This window comes from Gorilla gorilla, chromosome 5 (assembly GCF_029281585.2).
Source record: "Gorilla gorilla gorilla isolate KB3781 chromosome 5, NHGRI_mGorGor1-v2.1_pri, whole genome shotgun sequence".
Taxonomy (NCBI): Eukaryota; Metazoa; Chordata; class Mammalia; order Primates; family Hominidae; genus Gorilla; species Gorilla gorilla.
In genome coordinates, this window is record NC_073229.2 from 174,214,910 (window position 1) to 174,221,062 (window position 6,153).

Sequence of the window (6,153 nt, forward strand, 5' to 3'; positions counted from 1 at the left end):
ATTTTCCTGCCTCAGCCTCCTGAGTGTCTGTGACTACAGGAACACCTCACCATGCCCAGCTAAGTTTTGTACTTTTAGTAAAGACAGGGTTTCACCATGTTGGCCAGGATGGTCTTGATCTCCTGACCTCGTGATCCACTGACCTTGGCCTCCCAAAGTGCTGAGATTTACAGCTGTGAGCCACCGTACCCAGCCTTTGTTTTAAGGTTGTCTTGAAAATCTTATGGAGGCACCTTCTGGATTTTCCCTGGACCACTCCAGGCCATTTCGCCGGCTCTGCCTCCTGAGGGAATGCTCACCTCCTTGAAGCCAGTACTCACAGGTCACCTTCTTGGGAGAACTTCCTGTTCAGGCTACTGAGGACCTGGGGGCTCCCCTCCCACTCTTCCTCCCCACAACCTTGTTCCCCACCCCCTGAATCATCTGTCAGCTTCCTATGCCCGATGCAATGCACCTGCTCATTATGTTCACCTGCTGTCCCCACTGGAGCAGGGATTTTGTCTGTTTTCCTCAGGGAAACATCCGCAGCACAGCCCATTGTTGGTGCTGAGGCTATACTAACCCTGTGAGTGAATAAATGAGAGGCAGTGATTGGGGCAGGGGCTTCTTTCTTGTTCATTCATTCACTACACTTTAGACGGTAACTTAAGACATGGTGGGACCAGTGTTTTCTGGGCACAGTAAATCAGAATATATTGTGAAGACAAGAAGTAGAAATAAATGGTAGGTGGAAGAATGTGAATTTTCAAGTGGGAGTTGGGAAGAGTGAGAGAAAAACCAATCAGGAAAGGGGCAAGTTTGGCTTGGTTGCAGCTAACATGGTGGAGAAACACAGCTATCTGCAATAGAGACTGGGCGCTGTTAGGTTTCTCTGCTACGTCAAGATCATCTCCACAACCTTCTCTGCATCTTCTTCTCTCCTGATGCTGAATGCAGCTCTTGTGCCTTCGGTGCCAAGGAAGCCACAGTCCCAGGCCAGAGGAAGGGCTGAGGTGGACAGTAGAAAACGAGGGAGTGGGTGCAGAAGGGGACGCCTGGAAGCAATGACTTGTGGAGAATAAACAAAAAATATCACTGGAAAATATGACAAAAAAGAAGGGTATAAAGAACAAGGTGGAAATCATCTGAAATTCTATCACGCGGTGTTTAATGTTAGGGTTTTGGTGTAATCATATGTAATTTTTATAAAATTATGATCATACACCTTAGAATTATTTTAAATGACTACAGTGTATATTTTTAGAGCAGGGATAGAGTTCATAGTGCAGAGCTCTCTCTTGCTCCTACCACTTAATTTTTTTTTTGACCTCATGTCATTTTAATTATTTATTCATTTTTTATTTCAATTCTTATTGTAAGGGGTACACATACAGGTTTGTTATATGGGTCGATTGTGGGAGGCTGAGGCTTGGGGTCCTAGTGATCCCATCACTCAGCCAGTAAGCATGGTACCCAACAGGTGGTTCTTCAGCCCACGTTCCCCTCCCCCCTCCCCTGTCTAGTGATCTCCAGTGTCTCCATCTTTACATTCATGTGTATTCAATGTTTAGCTCCTACTTGTAAATGGGAACCTGCAGCATGTGGTTTCCTACTCCTGTGTTAGGTTGCTTATGATAATGGCCTCCAGGTCCATCCATGTTGCTGGAAAGAACTTCATTTTGTTGTCTTTCACGGCTGCATAGATTTTCATGGTGTATATGGGCCACATTTTCTTCATTCAATCTGATCTCACACAGTGAAATCCTCTCACTGTGGGTTCAGGACACAGGAGGGGGGAATAATTTAGCCTGGGGAGGTGTGATGTGATGTGTCAACCTGGAAGGTGATTTGGATGAGATTGACGTTTAAACTGGTGAACGCCAAGTAAAGCAGATTACCCCTGTAACAGAGGTGGGCTTGAATCTAATTAGTGGAATTCTTGAAAACATCTAAAAGATTGGCCTCTCCAAAAAAGAAAAATTCTCCGCAGACTGCACCTGCCCCATCAGCTCTCCTGGGTCTCCAGCCGGGTGGCCCACACTGCAGATTGTGGGCTTGCCAGTCACATATTGGCGATAGGCAATTTCTAATAATCTCTTTCTCTCTCTCTCCCCCGCTACACACGCACACACACACACACACACACACACACACACACACACACACACTTGCTTCTGTTTCTCTGGAGAATCCTAGTACAAGAAGGTATGGCTAACCTAACGGGAGATGACATTTGTGCCCAACTTTTAAAGCATGACTGGCTCTGAGCTGGTGGGAAATATGATACCTGCCAGAAGATGCACCAGAACAGAAAGCCTGAAGGCAACTAGATAGGACCAGGAGTAGGCCAGGAGGGTTTGACTATAGAGGATCAGAAAAGAAGAGATGTCAGGAGGTGAGAAGGGACAGGGAGGATGTGTGGGAAATTCCTATTATAGTCATGAGTTCCAGCCAGAAAATCCATGGAAACACACATGCACACATAAACAGACACAGACACACATACACACATACAATGCACACGCATGCACACACCTAGGCAGCTAAGACAGCTGATCTAATCTCGGAATAGCTGCTGAGCCTTTTCTCTGACTCACCTCCTGCCAGCTCCTGCATTCAAGTGAGGGTCAAGGCCTGTGAACCTGAATGACCCCAGCTCCTGTTTTGGGCTGAGCTGCTTCAGGCTCTAGAAGGACCTAGGAGTTGCCTGCAGGAGAGGAGAAGGGAGGAGAAGCTGCCTCAGGCAGAGAACAGAGGGTGAGAGGGAAACACCTGGAGGCCCTGGCTTCGGAGGAGGAGAAGAAACCATAGTGGGTTTATTGAGGGATTTATATCTTTATATCAGTTTCTGAAAAGTACATTTTTCTTAAGTTCCTATTTTCAACTAGTAAACAACAACAACAACAACAAAATTTGAAACAAGCAAGAATTGCAAAGTATTTGCAGGCAGAATCCAGAGAACTTCTCTGCCTGCACTACTTGAGAGCGAGCTGCTACACTGATACCTCATCTTTAATGATGCCACCTCATGCCCCATACTTTAGTGTTCTTCCTAACAACCACGACACTCTCCTAATAAGCACAATACACTCACCAAAACAGATTTCACATCCATACATTACATCCATCTCATGCTCAGACACCACTCAAAGTTTACCAGTTGTTTTGATTATCTGTTTTACAAACAAGGATCTGATGGATTTAGGCATTTGTTATCTACTTATTTTACTGAAAATACAGATCAGGGTGTTTTATTTGCCCCATTACTTGACCTCTGTATTTCTGGAAATATGAGGAGAGATTTGGATTGATGTGGTACTTCTTCCTGTGTGTCAATCAGAGGTCCTCATTAATATATTTGAAAGATTTAACATCTTTTTATCCAGCGTTTTGGTTGCTTAATCTTTTGCTGGTTCAGATGTTCTAGTCCGACATAGAAACAGAAATCTAACACCAACATGAGAAAACATGCTGTACTTTAGTGGAATGTTTTATTGCTAACTTTTTAATACGAAAACAACAGCAAAGTAAACAACCAAATATCTCCATGCTTTCTGGAACATGCTTGGAGCCTGAAACTGACTCGGATTGCTGGGTAGTGGGATGAGCACAGTGTCCACTGTCCTGGATATCACCTGAGTCTGTCAAAGGAACGATTCAATATAGACTCTTACCCACAATGGAAGAAGTCTCTGATGTTCCACTTCCTGCCCACCACCTGGTGTAGACAGATTTAAACATTTGTCAGTAGAATGGGTGTGAGAGGGCATTGCATTGTCCTTTCATGTGTGTTATCTTGATTATGTGGGACATGTCAAATCTTTCATGGGCTTCTTCGGAATCTCTGAACTGCTCGTGGCATTTGCCCAATCGTAGGAGAATTAGATGTATTCTTATTTATTTGAAGGAGTTTTTTTATACATTCCAAATCTGATCTTTTGTCCACAGAGGAATAAAATAACTCTTAAAAATAGAGATTAATCTGATGTGGAGATTACCTCTAACAGAATTAGTTGTGGTCAGGGCTGAGGGATGACAAGGAACGTCACTGCCCAGGGTGTAGTGTACTGGGGCCAAACCAGAAAAAGGTTTTCTGTTTGTTTGTTTGTTTTGTTTTGAGACAGAGTCTTGCTCTGTTGCCCAGGCTAGAGTGCAGTGGTGTGATCTTGGCTCGCTGCAAGCTCCGCCTCCCAGGTTCACACCATTCTCCTGCCTCAGCCTCCTGGGTAGCTGGGACTACAGGCACCCGCCCCCACTCCCGGCTAATTTTTTTGGTGTGTTTTTAATACAGACGGGGTTTCACAGTGTTAGCCAGGATAGTCTCGATCTCCTGACCTTGTGATCCGCCTGCCTTGGCCTCCCAAAGTGCTGGGATTACAGGCGTGAGCCACCGCGCCCAGCCTGTTTTTGTTTGTTTGTTTGTTTGTTTGTTTTGATACAGTGTTTCGCTCTTGTTGCCCAGGTGGGAGTGCAATGGCGCGATCTCGGCTCACTGCAACCTCCAACTCCAGGGTTCAAACAAGTCTCCTGCCTCAGCTTCCCAAGTAGCTGGGACTACAGGCGCCCACCACCAGGCCCAGCTAATTTTGTATTTTTAGTAGACGGGGTTTCTCCACGTTGGTCAGGCTGGAAGTGAACTCCCAACCTCAGGTGATCCACCCACCTTGGCCTCCCAAAGTGCTAGGATTACAGGCGTGAGCCACCGTGCCCAGCCAGTCACGTCTTTTAAGAATAGGAACATTGGTGTCTGTCAGGTATTAGGACAATGTTCAAGACTGACAGTCAGAGGTTCTGTAATTTAGAAGTATTGTTTAGTTACCTTCTTCCCAAAGAGTCTAGCGGAATCCCTAGCTTATTACTCAATCACATGAAGAAAGAATGAAATCCCATTAATTCTCTACTGGATTATAACACAAAATTCAGAAGTCAATAAATATTTTAGAAAATAGAGATTTTTGGCCAGGCGCAGTGGCTCACGCCTGTAATCCCAGCACTTTGGGAGGCAGAGGCAGGCGGACCACCAGGTCAAGGAGATCGAGACCATCCTGGCTAACATGGTGAAACCCCATCTCTACTAAAAATACAAAAAAATTAGCCAGGCACGGTGGTGGGCGCCTGTAGTCCCAGCTACTCGGGAGGCTGAGGCAGGAGAATGGCAGGAACACAGGAGGCGGAGCTTGCAGTGAGCTCAGATTGCGCGCCACTGCATTCCAGCCTGGGCCACAGAGCGAGACTCCGCCTCTCAAAAAAAAAGAAAGAAAGAAAGAAAGAAAATAGATATTTTTAATTAAATATCAGTAGCAGATAAATTACCAAAGGAAAGAATCATGCCTATATATTTTCTTATGAACAAATTAGAAAATTCTGATTCACGACATGAAAAGAATCCCTGGTGTTCTGAAGTCGGCCATGGCATTTCAGTGGCAATGCTTTAGAAGAACAAAATCATGGTTTAGAGAAGCATCTGTTTTTCCACAACCAAAGAAGATGGCAGAAAATGTTCTTTTGGTTGAGATTTCTTCTTCAATAAGTTAAAACTTCAAGTGCAGGAATTCTTCCATCAGGTAGCACAAGAGAAAATGGCAAAGCATTTTAAGAAATTCCAGCAATAGGATTATTGCCAAAGGGATTAAGGCTCCTGAGATGCTGAGTCTATGGGGTCATCCTGATCTGCTGGAGGCCTCTGGATTTGCTAAGGCTTGAATTCCTGGTGGTCTAGAAATGAAGAGTGAGTGATGCACAGGCTGCCAGCCAGAAGGGAGAGTTTGACATGCACCCGTAATTCCAGCTAATCTGGAGGCTGAGGCAGGAGAATCACTTGAACCAGGAAGGCGGAGGTGGCAGTGAGCCAAGATCATGCCATTGCACTCCAGCCTGAGCAACAGAGTGAGACTCCATCTCAAATAATAATAATAAAAGAAAAAGGCAAAAATTCAGACAACTAAAGGGAAAATGGGCAAAAGAGTTGAACCAGCCCTTCACAGAAGAGGAAATGTGAAGGAATGGCCAATAAAAACATGAAGAAGGTTTCAGCCTAACAAGATGAGGTATCACGTGACACCCACTAGACTGGCAAAAACCCCACAATCCAATAAATGCAAGGGTTGGGGAGAACGGAGAGCAACAAGAACACTCAGCCCCTTCTAAGAATGGTTGTGAATTTGTTTTTTTTTT